Below are 21,710 nucleotides of genomic sequence, written 5' to 3'. Positions count from 1 at the left end.
ATGAAGGTCAGTCAATACGGAACATTTCAAGAACTTTGAAAGTTTCTTCAAGTGCAGTCGCAAAAACCATCAAGCACTATAATGAAACTGGCTCTTATGAGGACCGCCACAGGAAAGGAAGACCCAGAGTTCCCTCTGCTGCAGAGGATAAATCCATTAGAGTTAACTGCACCTCAGATTGCAGCCCAATCTGCTTCACAGAGTTCAAGTAACAGACACATCTCAACTTCAACTTTTCAGAGGGGATTGCGTGAATCAGGCCTTGGACACTGTGCTATCTAACCTCCAAACGAGCTTCAATGCCATACAACACTCCTTCCGGGGCCTCCAACTGCTCTTAAACGCTAGTAAAACCAAATGCATGCTTTTCAACCGTTCGCTGCCTGCACCCGCACGCCCGACTAGCATCACCACCCTGGATGGTTCCGACCTAGAATATGTGGACATCTATAAGTACCTAGGTGTCTGGCTAGACTTTAAACTCTCCTTCCAGACTCATATCAAACATCTCCAATCTAAAATCAAATCTAGAGTTGGCTTTCTATTCCGCAACAAAGCCTCCTTCACTCACGCCGCCAAACTTACCCTAGTAAAACTGACTATCCTACCAATCCTCGACTTCGGGGATGTCATCTACAAAATAGCTTCCAATACTCTACTCAGCAAACTGGATGCAGTTTATCACAGTGCCATCCGTTTTGTTACTAAAGCACCTTATACCACCCACCACTGCGACCTGTATGCTCTAGTCGGCTGGCCCTCGCTACATATTCGTCGCCAGACCCACTGGCTCCAGGTCATCTACAAGTCCATGCTAGGTAAAGCTCCGCCTTATCTCGGTTCACTGGTCACGATGGCAACACCCACCCGTTGCACACGCTCCAGCAGGTGTATCTCACTGATCATCCCTAAAGCCAACATCTCATTTGGCCGCCTTTCATTCCAGTTCTCTGCTGCCTGTGACTGGAACGAATTGCAAAAATCGCTGAAGTTGGAGACTTTTATCTCCCTCACCAACTTCAAACATCTGCTATCTGAGCAGCTAACCGATCGCTGCAGCTGTACATAGTCTATCGGTAAATAGCCCACCCAATTTTACCTACCTCATCCCCATACTGTTTATATTTATTTACTTTTCTGCTCTTTTGCACACCAATATCTCTACCTGTACATGACCATCTGATCATTTATCACTCCAGTGTTAATCTGCAAAATTGTAATTATTCGCCTACCTCCTCATGCCTTTTGCACACAATGTATATAGACTCTCTTTTTTTTCTACTGTGTTATTGACTTGTTAATTGTTTACTCCATGTGTAACTCTGTGTTGTCTGTTCACACTGCTATGCTTTATCTTGGCCAGGTCGCAGTTGCAAATGAGAACTTGTTCTCAACTAGCCTACCTGGTTAAATAAAGGTGAAATAAAATAAAAAATTTAAAAATAAATAAAATAGTCAAATTGCTGCAAGGAAACCACTACTAAAGGACACCAATAATAAGAAGAGACTTGCTTGGGACAAGAAACACGAGCAATGGACATTAGACCGGTGGAAATCTGTCCTTTGGTCTTTCTGATTTTTAGTTCCAACCGCCGTGTCTTTGTGAGACGCAGAGTATGTGAATGGATGATCTCCGCATGTGTGGTTCCCACCGTGAAGCATGGAGGAGGAAGTGTGATGGTGTTCAAGGCACATTTAACCAGCATGGCCACCACAGCATTCTGCAGTGACATGCCATCCCATCTGGTTTGCGCTTAGTGGGACTGTCATTTATTATTCAACAGGGCAATGACCCAAAACACACCTCCAGGTGGTGTAAGGGCTCTTTGACCAAGATGGAGAGTGATGGAGTGCTGCATCAGATAACCTGGCCTCCACAATCACCCGACCTCAACCCAATTGAGATGGTTTGGGATGAGTTGGACCACAGAGTGAAGGAAAAACAGCCAACAAGTGCTCAGCATATGTGAGAACTCCTTCAAGACTGTTGAAAAAGCATTCCAAGTTATCAATTTGAAGGGGAGTAGAATTCCACGGCTATCATTGGGGACCAAACCCCACTGGGAAGCCTATTATTGAGTACCATCCACTGTGCTTGGTCAGCTAACATAATCAGGAACAAGGGACTTAGTGGATAGTAAAAAAGTAAAGGACCCTGTTCAAGACTCTGAAAGAATATATATATTTCCTTGCCTTTCATGGCACAGTGACATGTGACACACTGACACCTGGATCCGTCAACATGATGGAACCCTTAGCTGTCCTCCCATCAAATAATGTCTCAGTGATTACATTGAGGAACGGATAGTGTTCCACCTGTACATATTTTAGACAACCTGAAATGCGACTGTTATTAATTAATAAAGAAAGTAGGTTAGCTCATACATCATTTCTCGAGCGGATGACACGTGGTCGTAACACTGTGCCATGCGCGCTCCTAAACATAACTCCCTTCCCAGAACGCGCACTTCCAATGTGATTGGGAGAGACTGACTGAGCGTGTTTGTGAGTGTTGTCTGAATGCGAGCCGATCCGCGGCTAGAACAGCAAAATTAACGGGAACAGTTTTTCATGTTAATAACAGCAATATGAGCCTTACGACCGCGCCTGCTTTGAGCTACTCTAAAAACTAGGATATAAGGTAAGAATGTGTTTATAAAAGTGTTCAGTTTTGAATGTTGAGGACTTATGTCAGATGTGTTGAAATATGTACTAAGTCATTGCCTTTTACACTTGAACATTTCTCGATCTGCCCTACACTGACTTGCTCGATGTTTGTTTGGGTTCTGGGTAGACTATTCTCTATGGGATTAATATGGTACAACAATGTACCATGTGGGGTAGCTCTAATATTCGATTTGATCCATTGATTTAATCATAATTGAAAATGCAAAGTAGGTATCAGAAGTACGATTTACAATCAAGCAAATAATATTGATGGGAAGATTGTGAGCACAACCAAGATGTAACCCTGTCACTGTGTTTCCGTTTATTGTAAAAGGCTGTGTTGATGAAATGCACAGTCACATATCAATATATAAGATACCATGTTGCATCATTTCCCTGAAGTGTTCCGCTGCGTGATTGAAATACGTAAAGATGTTGTCTATATGGAACCGTGCTTGAGGCTACTCATCACGGTGTGCACAGTCGGTAGAACCAATGTCTTTATTTGTCCACGGATAAAAGCCTCATTCAATTAATTTGAAGGCAAATGTCCATATGTCAATTGCATACAGCTTATTAGTTGACACAAGATGTTTCTTTGTGATAAGGCATAAAGCTCAACATATAGCCTATCAATTGGAAATCCTAAAGACCTTTAGTTCCCTTGTGAGTTCGCCTGGATCCATAACTGCAGGGGTGTTGAGAGTGCTGCAGCACACCCTGATGAATTCAAATTAATAGTAAAAAAATAAATACAAGCAGTTGTCCACGAAATTAGTTAACTAGGCCTTTATAACTCCTGTATGATTGGAGAAAAAAAACACTTGTCAAATCCCCCCCCCCAACTATAAATATATACCGTTATACCCGAATACCGAATCACAGCATCATTGTTAAGCAAGTGCAAGGCTCAATTGGTCCCCCTTTAAAACGGATCCTCTATTCATTGTGCTTGCGTCATAGAGATGGGAAGTGGGGATTCACCCAGCTCAGTGTAGCTGTAGTGGGGCAGGCTGTAGTGGGGCTTTCCTTGGTGTGGACATTTTCTGCAGTTTGGATTTCCCTGCATGCGCTATATCCCTCCACTCCCCACCCCCCAAACTAACGGAGGAGAACCCACTATGTATTGCTCCTTGGATGGCAGTTTGTGAACATTGACTACATGTAGGTTATATGGTTCATTCCTCCCTTTTTCATTACCGTTCGGGATCCCAAATGGGATTATTTTATCTTCAATGTATCCAAGTGCTCACCTCCCAATTGATCTATTATGGGATCTTTTCATACAGGGGATAGGCTATTATTTGCAGAATTGCACAGACTGCAGACTAGACTATCTGTCAGAGGAGACACAATTTAAATCTGTCTGTCTCGCTCTCTCTCTCGCTCTCTCTCTCTCATAGGTTACAGAGTAATAACTCAAGTGTAGATGTTTGACAGTCTGCATATCCACCACATCCCTTCCTCGAATGCCCCAGAACAAACATCAAGCGTGTTTCATTCAGTTTGGAAATACAGTCCTGATTGCTCTCTGAGGGGTGAACAGGCTGTTCAATCTGTCTAATGCCACCCAAAGAGTAATTTTCACAGTTTTTTAAATTACACAAATTATGTGCTTGATTAGTTTACACTAAATTTGCGCTGGGCCTTTGGAGTGGTGGAGTGGAAAGGTTTAGTGTGAGGGTGGAGGGTAACATGGTGTTTATGCAGACCCCTGCAGGATGGGGTGTGGGTGGGGGAGATGGGACGCAATGTGTAGTGTGTGTATGCGTGTGTGTGTGCGTGCATGCCTCCGTGCAGTGTGAGGCTGAGCAGTGAGACGTGAGCGGGGTGTTCTTGGAGAAGAGCGGGAGCTGCTGCAGTGCTTTGACAATGGGTGGCGGTCTGAGGATGGCTGAGGGAGCTCCCTTCTCACTGCCACTCCCACTCTGCAGTTTGGGTGGGGGGTGAATGTGTGCATGTCCTGTATGTGCTCCTATGCTGTGTGTATGTTGACCTTACTGTATGTAGTACTGTGTGTGTGTGTGTGTGTGTGTGTGTGTGTGTGTGTGTGTGTGTGCCTGTTCAGTGCGCTGTACATCTGTGCTGTTCCTCCATGCCCAGCTGTGGGGCTGAGAAGCGTGTCGTCTGGTCTGTCTGTTGCGTGTGTCTCAGTGTGTGAGCCAGCTTCTTATTGGTGTGGAAACGACAGAACAGAAGTGTATATGGGGAGTGGTTCCCCCCTGCAGTAAGAACAAACAGAAATGAGCTTTTCCCGTTGTGAACAGAAGACTCTCTCCCTCTCACCATTTCATTGTCACTTTTTCCACCTCCCTTCCTCAGGCTGCTGATGAACACAGTAACCTTATCCCTCCCTGGCATGGCTTTCATTAATATTTATGAGGATTATAATGTCACATTTCTGTTTCTTAAAGGATGGTGGGTATTTTTTACCCTGACACACATAGGATTAGCCTGCCCTGCTCCCTTGTGCGTCCCAAATGTCACCCTATTCCCCGGGATTTACATAAAGGGAATAGGGTGCCGTTTGAAACGTAGTTGCCTCAGTCACTGAGCTGGTCTTCTCATTGGACTCCTTGGGTGAAAAGGACTCTGGGGCTTTACTGTACAAATCCAGAATCAGGGATCAGGGATTTCCTCTCTGGGTATGTTGCATTTTCACCCTCTCTTTCAGTGGATTTCTGGTGATCCTTTTGGGTTTGGTGTAGTCAGATGAAATGCCAGGTGGTTCTGACCCATCTCTTGGTGACAGGTGTTTATCATAGTCTTTATGTCCACTGTATTGATGCTGTACCTATGGGATTGGAGGAACTAGGGATTGGTCTTGGTTTTGACTCCATCTTGACCCTAACATCCTTCCTCCTAACAGATCCATGTAGAATATCTCACATGGGAAACACAAGTCCTGCTGTGATGGCTCGTCATACACATGGGAACACGGTAGCCAAGGAGTCGGGACACACGCCCAAGTGCCCAACTGCTCTCGCCCACACACACCCAATGGATATTATCCAAGCACTATGGTACCAGCTGTCCCCTATCGGTCGGTTCTGCTGTCGTCGAGGCAGGGGCTCCGGTTTCTGCTGTGCGTATCGTGCACACCCTCAGCAGTCACCTCTCATCTCTCTCTCTCTCTCCCTCTCTCTCTCTCTCTCTCTCTCTATCTCCCTCTCTCTCCGTCTCCGTCTCCGTCTCTGTCTCTGTCTGTCTTAGGCTCCATCAGATTTTTATCAATCTGTCCTGTGTAATAAGATTCAGAGCTGCTGAATCTCCACCACACTCCGTTCCAATCCACACATTGACCCTTGAATTGGCAGAGGCAAAATGCAAACAGGCTGCTGTCTCAATGATGGACATGTGTGTTGGGTGGTAAAGAACACAGCTTAGCGTTCTAGATGCAGCTGAATTTCCTCTCCCATCAGCCGAACAGAGATTTCCTGCAGGTGGCTTTTTGACTCTCTATTAATTGATATTTTTCTGATATAAGAAGCTGATCTCATGCGTCGAGATTTCACGTCCCATTTTGTTTAACTCTTAGCACTCTTGTGTGAAGTCTCGGTCTAATCCGAGGAGTCGTTACGTGACATGTTGATTTACATCTAACCAGCTTTCATGTGCTTTCGTGCAGTATGCTCATCCAGATCTCTGGATCTCTACAAATTGCGTTTGCATATGTCAGAGCTGTGTGCTTATCCGTCAGCATGCAGCCAGACCTTGGGATACCTTCTGTGTGGATGATAGAGAGTCAATCCCCTGCCTGCCTGCGTGCGTTGGCTGTGTTAGCGGGGTTTGTTTTTGAGAGCAGAGGGCCGTCGGTGGACAGTCGGTTAGCTCAGCTCTAGGCAGGGTGGTGCAGCTCTCATTGTTACTGTTGGTCCGTTGGCACAAAGTCACAGGGCCTATTATTCAGTAGTTGTGACAGGGCTAACCTCAGCCTATGCACACACACACACACACACACACACACACACACACACACACACAGGGTGCTCTCTTTTTCTAAACGTGAGCGAGTGTTTTGTTTTCTCTCTCCACGTAGCCTGTAGCTTTGTGTCAGTCTAGGCTGTTATCTCTCTGCCTGGATGATTTTGCTGTTTAACACTTTGTTGCTCTGGCTGCCTCAGTCAGTTAGCATGGCAGTTAGCTCTGTCATCCAGTTAGCTACTTATTGAGAACCTACCAAGCGATGGAGAAAGGATGAATGAGTGCAGAGTTAGCTGAGGATAAGTGGATGGAGAACGAGGGAAGAGGTGAGGGAGGAGAGGGGAGGAGAGGAGAGCAGGATTGGCCTTGACTCCAGCCCTTTTTCAGATCTATTGGAAGAAGCCATATTTCTCTCTGGTCCTCACACAGACCTCAGAGGCACAGACACCTCCTCCCCCACTCTCACTGCTCCTAGCATTATAGGTGGTCAGGATGTTCTGGGGTGACAGTCACTACTGTTTCCTCCTCCTCACATGCTCTATGGTCATAACAGACCAGTAAGATACAGTTGAAGTCGGAAGTTTACATACACCTTCGCCAAATACATTTAAACTCAGTTATTCACAATTCCTGACATTTAATCATAGTAAAAATTCCCTGTCTTAGGTCAGTTAGGATCGCCACTTTATTTAAAGAATGTGAAATGTCAGAAGAATAGTAGAGAGAATGATTTATGTCAGCTTTTATTTCTTTCATTGCATTCCCAGTGGATCAGAAGTTTACATACACTCAATTAGTATTTGGTAGCATTGCCTTTAAATTGTTTAACTTGAGTCAAATGTTTCGGGTAGCCTTCCAGAAGCTTCCCACAATAAGTTGGGTGAATTTTGGCCCATTCCTCCTGACAGAGCTGGTGTAACTGAGTCAGGTTTGTAGGCCTCTTTGCTCACACACGCTTTTTCCGTTCTGCCCACACATTTTCTATAGGATTGAGGTCAGGGCTTTGTGATGGCCACTTGAATACCTTGACTTTGTTGTCCTTAAGCCATTTTGCCACAACTTTGAAAGTATGCTTGGGGTCATTGTCCATTTGGAAGACCCATTTGCAACCAAGCTTTAACTTCCTGACTGATGTCTTGAGATGTTGCTTCAATATATCCACATAATTTTCTTCCCTCATGATACCATCTATTTTGTGAAGTGCACCAGTCCCTCATGCAGCAAAGCACCTCCACAACATGATGCTGCCACCCCCGTGCTTCACGGTTGGAATGGTGTTCTTCGGCTTGCAATCCTCCCCCTTTTTCCTCCAAACATAACGATGGTCATTATGGCCAAACAGTTCCATTTTTGTTTCATCAGACCAGAAAACATTTTTCCAAATAGTACGATCTTTGTCCCCATGTGCAGTTGCAAACCGTAGTCTGGCTTTGTTATGGCGGTTTTGGAGCCGTGGCTTCTTCCTTGCTAAGTTGCCTTTCAGGTTATGTCAAAATAGGACTTGTTTTACTGTGGATATAGATACTTTTGTACCTGTTTCCTCCAGCATCTTCACAAGGTCCTTTGCTGTTTTTCTGGGATTGATTTGCACTTTTTGCACCAAAGTACATTCATCTCTAGGAGACAGAATGTGTCTCTTTCCTGACGTGGTGTTTATACTTGAGTACTGTTGTTTGTACAGATGTTTGTACAGATGAACGTGGTACCTTCAGGCGATTTGGAAATTGCCCCCAAGGATGAACCAGACTTGTGGATTTCTACAATTTTCTTTCTGAGGTCTTGATTTATTTTGATTTTCCCATGATGTCAAGCAAGAGGCACTGAGTTTGAAGGTAGGCCTTGAAATACATCCACAGGTCCAACTCCAATTGACTCAAATTATGTCAATTAGCCTATCAGAAGCTTCTAAAGCCATGACATCCTTTTCTGGAATTTTCCAAGCTGTTTAAAAGCACAGTCAACTTAGTGTATGTAAACTTCTGATCCACTGGAATTGTGATACAGTGAACTATTGTAACAGCAGATTTCCTCTTCGTCTGAAGAGGAGTAAGGATCGGACCAAGATGCAGCGTGGTAAGGGTTCATGCCGATTTATTAAAAACGAACTGAACACTGAAATACAAAACAATAAATGATGTGATGAAAACCGAAACAGTACCGTGTTGCGACAAACACTCACACGGAAACAAACACCCACAAACCAACAGTGAAACCCAGGCTACCTAAGTATGATTCTCAATCCGAGACAACTAACGACACCTGCCTCTGATTGAGAACCATACTAGGCTGAACACAAAAACCAACATAGAAAAACAAACAGACTGCCCACCCCAACTCACGCCCTGACCATACTAAATAAAGACAAAACAAAGGAAATAAAGGTCAGAACGTGACAACTATAAGTGAAATAATCTGTCTGTAAACAATTGTTGGAAAAATGACTTGTGTCATGCACAAAGCAGATGTCCTAACGGACTTACCAGAACTATAGTTTGTTAACAAGAAATGTGTGGAGTGGTTGAAAAACAAGTTTTGTTGACTCCAAACTAAGTGTATGTAAACTTCCGACTTCAACTGTAGATACTATGCCTTATCCAATGTTACACCTAACGCTAAGTAAGATCTAAACCAATGCACCCTATTCAGTACAGCTACAGTACCTGGCTAAGCTGTGTGTCTGTCAGCCCAGGATGAGTCCTGACAACCATGGTTATCACTGAGGCATAATGCATGCAGTCTGCAGGAACTTTGAGGAGGAGAGATGGAGAGAGAGAGGGAGGGAGCAAGAAAGAGAAAGAGTTAAAGAAAGAGTGAGAGGGAGGGAGGGAGAAAGAGAGAGAGCATGTCCTGTCAGCCTGACTTCCTGAATGTTCATTCTCTTTGAGGGGTAACAGGAGCGTAGCCACACAGGTGGAGGCGGTCGTGACTCTCCAGGGGGAGGGATCAGCAGCACTGTTTCTCTGTTGTTTTCACTTTGTCTGTTGCTCGAGCACAGCTCTCACCCTCCAGGTATATCGTATGAAATGCAAAGGTTGTTAGGAACAACAAGGGAAGTGAAGAAAACAGTGTGTGTGTGTGCATGTAGGTGTGTGTGTTTGTGAGAGAGAGAGAGATAATGAAAACTGTGTTGTTGTCTGTATCAGTGTGTCGGTGCAATCTCCCAGACCCTCTCTTTTCCTGTTTTTCTCATTCTCTCTTTCTCTCTTGTTCATCCAATCCTTGCTGTCAGGGCTGAGGTCTCTGGGCTTTGTGTGAGAGTGGTGCAGCCTGACACAGAGTGACACACACACACACACACACACACACACACACACACACACACACACACACACACCAACACACAGGGTGGGTTGGGCAGCTGGGTGCCTCGGAGCGGTAGAGCAACAGGACAAGAGGACGTGGTGACAGGATCTGACAGGAGGAGAGCCGGACCGCGCCGGGCCACAGAAAATACCTCAAATACCCACACGCCTCTGTCACAGACCACGGCCTAACATTAAGAGTGACAACCTGGGGATATGGGGAGTGCCAGGGGTTTCCTGGTGCTACTGTAGTTTACAGAGAGGAACACGGGAGGGAACATTATAATGGTATAACTAAGAGGTCATTTTCTACTTGGTTAGCTAGACTGTATTTATATAAATGTAGAGTTTCCGTGTTAAGTACTGAGCTGTGAAAAAATACAGTACACCGAGGCCTTGGCCGTGATCGTTAATGTTCACAATGAGTCCCCATTTAGACCTTACGAATAACCTGTACGAAGTACAATCGCATGTTTGAATGATCCTGTTGATAATGATAGTGCTTTGAATACCACACATGCATGCTGACTGAAGAACTGTGTTGGAACTCTAAGCCACTGTGTGTTGGTTGAGCTGCTTATCTTGTCTCTTATGATGCACTCTAATTGTCTCCCAGGGACAGTAAAGATTTACTGAACGAAACTTGGGTGAACCAAAGCGATTTACGTGCGTACTGGCCTTAGCTGAAGAACTGCTCACTGTCTGGACCTCAATGAGCCTATTCACGTCTTACTCCAGGTGCTACAGATTCAGCTTGTGTCCCAAAGGGCACCCTATTCCCTATATTGTGCACTACTTTTTCTACGGTCACAAGTAGTGCATCATATAGGAAATAGGGTTCCATTTGTTATAGTGTTATACTCTTCTACAGTTGACTTCCATTGTTATTGCCTTTCTGTCTGTGTGGCTAAAGCCTAATGAGTAGGAGGTTTGGTGAAGTGTTACGAATGGAGTCCCTATGAGATGTCTTCCTCCTCAGGTCTTGCTGGTATCTGGGTCCAGGCTTTCTGATTATCATGTTGTTGTATCATACTGCATGGACTTTATCAAGCATGTGAACCACTGCATGAATACATAAGTAAATGACTGAATGAGTAAATTAATGAGGAATGATTCATTTCTTCATTCATCTGCAGATGTACTGATTTATTTGAATTCAACTAAAATTCCTTTATTTGTATGTGCTGTTGAATATACAGTGTACTCACGCCTGTTGAATATACAGTGTACTCACGCCTGTTGAATATACAGTGTACTCACTCCTGTTGAATATACAGTGTACTCACGCCTGTTGAATATACAGTGTACTCACGCCTGCTGAATATACAGTGTACTCACGCCTGCTGAATATACAGTGTACTCACTCCTGTTGAATATACAGTGTACTCACTCCTGTTGAATATACAGTGTACTCACGCCTGCTGAATATACAGTGTACTCACGCCTGTTGAATATACAGTGTACTCACGCCTGTCGAATATACAGTGTACTCACGCCTGCTGAATATACAGTGTACTCACGCCTGCTGAATATACAGTGTACTCACGCCTGTTGAATATACAGTGTACTCACGCCTGTCGAATATACAGTGTACTCACGCCTGTCGAATATACAGTGTACTCACGCCTGCTGAATATACAGTGTACTCACGCCTGTTGAATATACAGTGTACTCACGCCTGCTGAATATACAGTGTACTCACTCACGCCTGTTGAATATACAGTGTACTCACGCCTGCTGAATATACAGTGTACTCACTCACGCCTGTTGAATATACAGTGTACTCACGCCTGCTGAATATACAGTGTACTCACTCACGCCTGTTGAATATACAGTGTACTCACGCCTGTTAAATATACAGTGTACTCACGCCTGCTGAATATACAGTGTACTCACTCACGCCTGTTGAATATACAGTGTACTCACGCCTGTTGAATATACAGTGTACTCACGCCTGTCGAATATACAGTGTACTCACGCCTGTCGAATATACAGTGTACTCACGCCTGCTGAATATACAGTGTACTCACGCCTGTTGAATATACAGTGTACTCACGCCTGCTGAATATACAGTGTACTCACTCACGCCTGTTGAATATACAGTGTACTCACGCCTGCTGAATATACAGTGTACTCACTCACGCCTGTTGAATATACAGTGTACTCACGCCTGCTGAATATACAGTGTACTCACTCACGCCTGTTGAATATACAGTGTACTCACGCCTGTTAAATATACAGTGTACTCACGCCTGCTGAATATACAGTGTACTCACGCTTGCTGAATATGAAGGGTCAACTCTTTTTTTAGTGCTACTGCAGTGGGATTAATTGCTCTATTCTGGCCCCCGCCAGATGATTTCGGACAGCAGGTTTTATTACACCGAATAAACGAAAGGAGATTGAAATCAATTAAATGGAAAGATTTAATTAACGTCTCTTTGTGTGGCATCAGCATGAGATAGACTGAGAAAAAAAATAGAGAGAAAGAGGAAAAGTGTGTGTGTGCGTGTGCGTAGAAGTAGAAAAACATGTTGACTCACCCAATGCCATCCTCCACTTTCATGTTCCCTAAACGGTCTATGTCATACAGTACACACGCTAAAATACTTGCTGCTAGCCTAACTTCCTTTCATGGGCAACGATACGCCAGGCTAGCTAGTTAACATTAATATACTACATCTAGCAACATTTTGAACTTTCATTCCATCAAGCGAGGGGCAATATGGTTGGATCAGAATCACCGTTATAATCATTGGCAAGTACAGAGAATTAAGTAAAACCACAAGTCCAAATTCCTATTTCCATCAATGGGATAATTTAGGAAAGGGCTAATTTCAGCTAGCTAGCCAACCACCAGAGGACAACAACACAATGAGATGAAACAATACCCCCCAAATTCTGTCAATAATGAAGTTTGGCTTAACCCTAACCCAAACTGACTTTTTGGTGCCCCACGAACATTCACAGCTGAGCTCACTCAATTTAGCTCAATTCTGATTGGCTAATATTATTCTATTTTTTAGCAAAGGAGGCCAAATGCTCGCTGGCTTCCCTTGCATTCAATGCTATGGGCAGTAACAATGTCATACTCTTTCTGACCAGATAGCATCAGATAGATACGGTGCACATACTGAGACAGGGGCGCTGTTTCGTTTGCTTGGATGCTTTCTCCGGTGAAATACAGTACATTCAGCCTGTTACGAATTGAAGGAAATGTATGAAACACAGAGAGACAAAAGATAAATTATTGTGTATGTTTTTCTTCTCCTTTTCTTGGTAAATGTTTTGGGGAAGCCTGGCTTCCCTTGGCATCCATGAATACATGCCACCGTCCAGTACCCCTTGCTAGCAGCACCAGGAAGAGAACATTACTCATTCTCCATCCTCTATTTTTCCTCGATTCGACCACTAAGCACACTGAAACTGTCATAGATTACCTGACATGGGGTGCCTATTCATCCATTCGTTCTCTCCTTCCGTTTTTGTGCTGACTTTGGCTAAGGCTGCTGGCTAGCTAGCCTAGCTAGGCAAATCCCTGCATTATCTGTACTGAACCATCTGCAGGACAGGACCCCTCATGGCTCGGCCACGCAACACCCAGCAAGCTGAGGCCCTGTGAATGAATCCTCCAGCTGGCGTAATTAATATGGGTAATTGGTCAAAATCAGGATTATTTTATAAAAGGACCTGTACGAGCAGCCGTAAACAACGATAATCTCAACAGCCCAGAGAGGCTATTGCCTTTGACTGGATGAGCTGCCTCTCAGTGAAAGAGCCGTGCTCAGCTGAGCTCACAGATATCAGATACTGCAGCTTTTAAGACGTAATAAACAACCTGCCTAATTAGCCCGTTACTCATTATTGAGCTGCTGCCGAGCAGACACTCTATTCCTGGAATTAGGAAGTTAAACAGAACAGAATAAGAGAAACCCTCTGTTTGTTCACGATATAGGTTGAAGATAAGATACTGTTCATATTGCATCATCTTACTGTAGTCCATATCCTTCCTCACCCCGTTTCTTGCCGAAAGGTGGGGCTTGCATCGGTGTGTTCACAGGTGTTCAGGTAGAGCTGTTGTTCACTCCTCTATGATGAAAACGCACGCACACAATTTTCCTCCCCGTCCTTCCCCCCCTCTCATGCTCTTTCTCTCCCTCTCCTTCTCCCTCTCCCTCTCCCCCTCCCCCGTGTCTATTAAATGCTAATCTTATGTGTCCAACCTATTACAGCTGTCTGACAAGTCTTTCATTTTTGGGCTTTCATCTAGACCTGCACTGTCAGAGAATCCAAAATAGTAATGGTGCCAGGAAGAGATAAAAGAGAACCTCCCAAACCACGCTATAAAATGTTGTTACGCAAACAGCAGATTAAACTGCCTCTGTAATGTGTGAATTAGGAAGGACTGCCTGTGCAGTCTGACGATCACTTAATTATTGATCATGCATAGAGATAGCCTGTGCTCCAATTGGCACCCTATTCCCTATACACTGCACTAAACCATATGAGCCCTAGTCAAAAGAAGGGAACTATTATAGATAATAAGGTGCCATTTGGAATGCAACCAGGATCTCCCAGCAGGATGCTAGCTAGCTCCCCTCAGCGCTGGGGACCCCTGATCCAATCTGTCACTTAATTGGTTGTTAATACCAATATGTGTTCCTATATTCCGATCATGGCCTCATACAGTCCACATTGTTCTGTCACACTAGTTCAGGGTACCTCATCCTCCTTCAAATCATCATCATCTATAACACTCATGGCCTCTCACAATGACACGTTCTGTATAGAATCACATTCAAGCTTTGTTAATGAGACACGATACTGCTTGCATCATGGACTGACATTACATAATGTAGTGTAGAAATGATTAAGGGCCGATAACAGGGTAATTAATTAACAGCATTGACCATACATCTCTCCCATTCCCCCATCTTCATCCACCTTACCCCTTTCCCTCACACACACACACACACACGCACACGCACACACACACACCCCACTATTGTGTTTGGGGTACAAACATCATAGAAAACACAGTGGCACCAGAGCTGTTCTCTCTCTGACTGAAATAATTAGCAGAAATAAATTAGGTGGATCTCTGCCTCAGTTAGGTTGCCAATGAGTGATATTTTTCTTCCAGCTTCCACTGAAAATGTACCACAGCAGTCATTTCTCCTAGTGTTGATCTTTCTCACAGAGATGGACACATTCTCTGTCACATTATCCAAAGTCCTATTGTATTTAGCTGGGATGGCAGGGATGGATTATTATAGCTCATGTCAGTCAAGCATCGAGGACATACTGGCAGGAAGAATCATCCCAAACTAGCTGCCATTCTGCCTACAGAGAAATAAATGATGCACTGTTAATTGCAGCAATTTGCATTGTGTGCCAGCCTCTGTCCCCCAAACTACCCCCTGGGCAACCAACTACCCCCTGGGCAACCAACTACCCCCTGGACATCCAACTACCCCTTTGATAACCAACTACCCCCTGGACAACCAACTACCCCCTTGATAACCAACTACCCCCTGGGCAACCAACTACCCCCTGGGCAACCAACTACCCCCTGGGCAACCAACTACCCCCTTGATCACCAACTACCCCCTTGATAACCAACTACCCCCTGGGCAACCAACTACCCCCTGGGCAACCAACTACCCCCTTGACAACCAACTACCCCCTTGACAACCAACTACCCCCTTGACAACCAACTACCCCCTTGATAACCAACTACCCCCTGGGCAACCAACTACCCCCTTGATAACCAACTACCCCCTCGGCAACCAACTACCCCCTGGGCAACCAACTACCCCCTTGATCACCAACTACCCCCTTGATCACCAACTACCCCCTGGGCAACCAACTACCCCCTTGACAACCAACTACCCCCTTGATAACCAACTACCCCCTTGATAACCAACTACCCCCTCGGCAACCAACTACCCCCTGACCAACCTCAAATGACTGTACTCTCCACCTCCATGATGTTTGAGAGTGATATGACAGTTATTATTCCCATGATGCTCCCCTGGATTCAGTGGGCCTGATAAGTCCCAATGTGACATGAACAATGGCTGGTAGAGTCATAACAATCAGTGTTCACTACTGAATGTCTCACCACACCGTTAGTACTCACTGTCTGTTGAGTCAATTGGGAGTGAATGGGAGTGGGCCAGCCAACCATTCACACAGCTCATTTCTATTTAAATGCAGTTGCCGGGCGAACATGTCTGTACCTGGGGAATAGAAAAGAGAGAGGAAAGAGGAGAGATCAATAAAAGTGGAGCACAGAGAAGAGGAGGATGAACACTCGCTTTATCTCTCACATTGATGTTCTGTGAGTGTCACTGTGTTTGATGGTACAGTGTTCTTTTAGCGTTATTGTGTTGGCCCGCCTCTGTTCGCAGGATGCGGCCTGATTTGATTTGTCTTCCTCCTGTGTGGCTGTTTGTAGAGACGTGCCCAACACCATAAGAGGAGAGGAGAGGAGCTGTAAACAAAGACTCACATTCTCATTCTCCTTACTCACTCGGATGTTCTTTCTGTGCTGTCGAAATATAGACACTCAACAGGGCAAACTGAGCTCCCATAATTGCTGCTGGCTCTAATTTCACACATACACACACTATAGAGACGTAGTACTGAGATACACACACATGTATTCAGCCATCTCTCTCTCTGAGATCACTGTACTCCTTCTTTACTTATATATACAGTGGGGAGAACAAGTATTTGATACACTGCCGATTTTGCAGGTTTTCCCACTTACAAAGCATGTAGAGGTCTGTAATTTTTATCATAGGTACACTTCAACTGTGAGAGACGGAATCTAAAACAAAAATCCAGAAAATCACATTGTATGATTTTTAAGTAAATCATTTGCATTTTATTGCATGACATACAGTAAGTATTTGATACATCAGAAAAGCAGAACTTAATATTTGGTATAGAAACCTTTGTTTGCAATTACAGAGATCATACGTTTCCTGTAGTTCTTGACCAGGTTTGCACACACTGCAGCAGGGATTTTGGCCCACTCCTCCATACAGACCTTCTCCAGATCCTTCAGGTTTCGGGGCTGTCGCTGGGCAATACGGACTTTCAGCTTCCTCCAAAGATTTTCTATTGGGTTCAGGTCCGGAGACTGGCTAGGCCACTCCAAGACCTTGAAAAATGCTTCTTACCGAGCCACTCCTTAGTTGCCCTGGCTGTGTGTTTCGGGTCGTTTTTTATTTATTTTACCTTTATTTAACTAGGCAAGTCAGTTAAGAACAAATTCTTATTTTCAATGACGGCCTAGGAACAGTGAGTTACCTGCCTGTTCAGGGGCAGAATGACAGATTTGTACCTTGTCAGCTCTGGGATTTGAAATTGCAACCTTCCGGTTACTAGTCCAACGCTCTAACCACTAGGCTACCCTGCCGCCCCCGCCCCTCGTTGTCATTCTGGAAGACCCAGCCACGACCCATCTTCAATGCTCTTACTGAGGGAAGGAGGTTGTTGGCCAAGATCTTGCGATACATGGCCCCATCCATCCTCCCCTCAATACGATGCAGTCGTCCTGTCCCCTTTGCAGAAAAGCATCCCCAAAGAATGATGTTTCCACCTCCATTTCACGGTTGGGATGGTGTTATTGGGGTTGTATTCATCCTTCTTCTTCCTCCAAACACGGCGAGTGAAGTTTAGACCAAAAAGCTATATTTTTGTCTCATCAAACCACATGACCATCTCCCATTCCTCCTCTGGATCATCCAGATGGTCATTGGCAAACTTCAAATGGGCCTGGACATGCGCTGGCTTGAGCAGGGGGACCTTGCGTGCGCTGCAGGATTTTAATCGATGACGGCGTAGTGTGTTACTAATGGTTTTCTTTGAGACTGTGGTCCCAGCTCTCTTCAGGTCATTGACCAGGTCCTGCCGTGTAGTTCTGGGCTGATCCCTCACCTTCCTCATGATCATTGATGCCCCACGAGGTGAGATCTTGCATGGAGCCCCAGACCGAGGGTTATTGACCGTCATCTTGAACTTCTTCCATTTTCTAATAATTGCGCCAACAGTTGTTGCCTTCTCACCAAGCTGCTTGCCTATTGTCCTGTAGCCCATCCCAGCCTTGTGCAGGTCTACAATTGTATCCCTGATGTCCTTACACAGCTGTCTGGTCTTGGCCATTGTGGAGAGGTTGGAGTCTGTTTGATTGAGTGTGTGGACAGGTGTCTTTTATACAGGTAACGAGTTCAAACAGGTGCAGTTAATACAGGTAATGAGTGGAGAACAGGAGGGCTTCTTAAAGAAAAACTAACAGGTCTGTGAGAGCCGGAATTCTTACTGGTTGGTAGGTGATCAAATACTTATTGCATGCAATAAAATGCAAATGAATTACTTAAAAATTCATACAATGTGATTTTCTGGATTTTTGTTTTAGATTCCGTCTCTCACAGTTGAAGTGTACCTATGATAAAAATTACAGACCTCTACATGCTTTGTAAGTAGGAAACACTGCCGATTTTTCATGTTATCAAACACTTGTTCTCCCCACTGCATGTCCATTACTCATAAAAATAAAGGGAACACTTAAACAACACAATGTAACTCCAAATCAATCACACTTCTGTGAAATCAAACTGTCCACTTAGGAAGCAACACTGATTGACAATAAATTTCACATGCTGTTGTGCAAATGGAATAGACAACAGGTGGAAATTATAGGCATTTAGCAAGACACCCCCAATAAAGGAGTGGTTCTGCAGGTGGGGACCACAGACCACTTCTCAGTTCCTATGGGTTCCTCCTAATGCAAGACAATGCTAGACCTCATGTGTCTGGAGTGTGTCAGCAGTTCCTGCAAGAGGAAGGCATTGATGCTATGGACTGGCCCGCCCGTTCCCCAGACCTGAATCCAATTGAGCACATCTGGGACATCATGTCTCGCTCCATCCACCAACACCACGTTGCGCCACAGACTGTCTAGGAGTTGGCGAATGCTTTAGTCCGGGTCTGGGAGGAGTTCCCTCAGGAGACCATCCGCCACCTCATCAGGAGCATGCCCAGGTATTGTAGGGAGGTCATACAGGCACGCGGAGGCCACACACACTACTGAGCCTCATTTTGACTTGTTTTAAGGACATTACATCAAAGTTGGATCAGCCTGTAGTGTGGTTTTCCACTTTAATTTTGAGTGTGACTCCAAATCCAGACCTCCATGGGTTGATACATTTGATTTCCATTGATAATTTTTGTGTGATTTTGTTGTCAGCACATTCAACTATGTAGAGAAAAAAGTATTTAATAAGAATATTTCATTCATTCAGATCTAGGATGTGTTATTTTAGTGTTCCCTTTATTTTTTTGAGCAGTGTGTGTAGATATATATATAGATATGGGTACGAGTGTGAGAGCTGCATCCTGCCTATGGATTAGCTTTCATGGCATTTTTGATCTGTATTCCTCTCTCTTTCTTTATTAATGAAATGTGGCAAGAGAAAGAGACGGAGAGAAGTAGAAGAGCAGAGCGGGATTAAAAAAGGGACTCAGGAAGGAAGCATGGAGAGTCCATTACAAAACCTCCTCCACTCCTTCTCTCATCTCCATCTTCCTCTGTCAACCAGAGCTCAGTAGTCAATAGAAGGCGATCCCGTCACGGAGCATGTTTTAACCAGATTGACACATGCACAGCTGTGGAAAGTAGGGTTGCAGAGTGGGGAGAAATGCCCCCTCCCCCAATCAGCACCCCCCCCACCCCAAAACATTTTCCTGCGGCCATGGAAACAGGAAGCTGTGCTACTTGTTCAACTGTTACTTGCTCAACCTTGTGGCCTTTCGAGATGGTGGTGTCTGGTGCTGGGGAGTCAGGTTGAGTGGGTGTTGTATGTAGACAGAGGGGAAATACAACAATGGGAGAGAACCCACAGTCAATGATGCTGTTGTATTATATACTACTGCATGTCCAAGACATCATCCACTTTAAAAACAGTAAATACGGTCATACTTAACATAGCACATTCAAATATATGCCTTAACAGTTCTATCCTGATGTGTACATATCATTTGATTACTTAATTTATTACTCCTATGCGGCTTAGTTGCTAGAGAATGGCACTGTCGGGGTTGTGGGTTTGATTCCTGCTGTGGCCACCTATACGGAAATGTGTGCTAGTCTCTTTGGATAAAAGCGCTGCTAAATGGCATACAATGCCTTCAGAAAGTATTCATAACCCTTGAGTTGCTCCACAGTTTGTTGTGTTACAGCCTGAATTGAAAGTGGATTAAATATACATTTTTTCTCTCACCAATCTACACACATTACCCCATAATGACAAAGTGAAAACATGTTTTTAGACATTTTTGCAAATGTATTAAAATTGAAATGCAGAAATATCTCATTTACATAAGTATATTCACACCCCTGACTTTGTAGAAGCACCTTTGGCAGAGATTACAGCTTTGAGGCTTTTTCTGAATAAGACTCTTAAGAGCTTTCCACACCTGGATTGTGCCATATAAGAACATTATTTTTTAAAAATTCTTCAAGCTTTATCTAATTGGTTGTTTATCATTGCTAGACAACCATTTCAGGACTTGCCATAGATTTCCAAGTAGATTTAAATCAAAACTGTAACTCTGCCACTCAGGAACATTCACTGTCATCTTGGTAAGCAAGATTTGGCCTTGCGTTTTCAGTTATTGTCCTGCTGAAAGGTGAATTCATCTCACAGTGTCTGCTGGAAAGCAGACTGAACCAGGTTTTCCAAAGGATTTTGCATGTGCTTAGCTCCATTCCGTTTCTTTTTATCCTGAAAAACTCCCCAGTCCTTAACGATTACCAGCATACCCATAACATGATGCAGCCACCATTATGCTTGAAAATATGGACAGTGGTATTGGATTGGATTTGCCCCAAACATAACACTTTGAATTCAGGACAAAACGTGAATTGCTTTGCCACATTTTTTTATTTATGTATTCTTATTTTTTGGCAAATGTTTTTGCAGTAATACTTTAGTGCATTGTTGCAAACAGGATGCATGTTATGGAATATTTTTATTCTGTACAGGCCTTCTCTTTACTGTAATTTAGGTTAGTATTGTGGAGTACTACAACGTTGTTGATCCATCCTCAGTTTTCTCAAATCACAGCCACTAAACAAACTCTGTAACTGTTTTAATGTCACCATTGGCCTCATGGTGAAATCCCTGAGCGATTTCCTTCGTCTCCGGCAACTGAGTTAGGAAGGATTCCTGTATCTTTGTAGTGACAGGGTGTATTGATACACCATCCAAAGTGTAATGAATAACTTCGCCATGCTCAAAAGAATATTCAATGTCTTTTTTGGGGGTATTTTTACCCATCTAGGTGCCCTTTGCGTTTCATTGGAAAACCTCCCTGGTTTTTGTGGTTGAATCCGTGTTTGAAATTCACAGAGATGAGGTAGTCATTCAAAAATCATGTTAAACACTATTATTGCACACCGAGTCCATGTAACTTATTATGTGACTTATTTAGGCTTGCCATATCAAATGGGTTGAATACTTATTTCAGCTTTTCATTTGTAATTCATTTGTAAACATTTCTAGAGTGTGAATACTTTCTGAAGGCACTTTCTGAAGGCACTGTATATTATTATATTATTATATGAGACTCAGTGAGAGTCTGCTGGCTGGTGTTGAGGGCAGGTTGCTCTTGTCTGTACTGTCCCACCCTAGTTGCCGCTTGATTATAATCCCCCTTAAGGATGCCCTCACCTATTAGCAAGTTGGTTTTGGCAAACAGGTCTTGGGTAAACAGATCTCTTAAATCCAGCTTAGCTCATCTCCA

The 21,710-nt window shown here is 44.1% G+C and overlaps 1 protein-coding gene across 1 annotated transcript in view; it reads left to right on the top strand.

Annotated features, from left to right (window-relative positions):
* Positions 1–2,537: 2,537 nt before the first annotated feature.
* Positions 2,538–21,710, top strand: part of LOC139382237 (sodium/calcium exchanger 2-like) — a 73,939-nt gene continuing 54,766 nt past the window's right edge. The window contains exon 1 of the mRNA XM_071126106.1: positions 2,538–2,641. The gene's annotated coding sequence lies outside the window, so the exon portion shown is untranslated. The remainder of the gene's footprint in view (positions 2,642–21,710) is intronic.

The sequence above is a fragment of the Oncorhynchus clarkii genome, chromosome 24 (assembly GCF_045791955.1).
Source record: "Oncorhynchus clarkii lewisi isolate Uvic-CL-2024 chromosome 24, UVic_Ocla_1.0, whole genome shotgun sequence".
NCBI classification, from domain to species: domain Eukaryota; kingdom Metazoa; phylum Chordata; class Actinopteri; order Salmoniformes; family Salmonidae; genus Oncorhynchus; species Oncorhynchus clarkii.
Note: the sequence above shows the minus strand (reverse complement) of the source record. Positions and strands in the feature narration are given on the sequence as shown.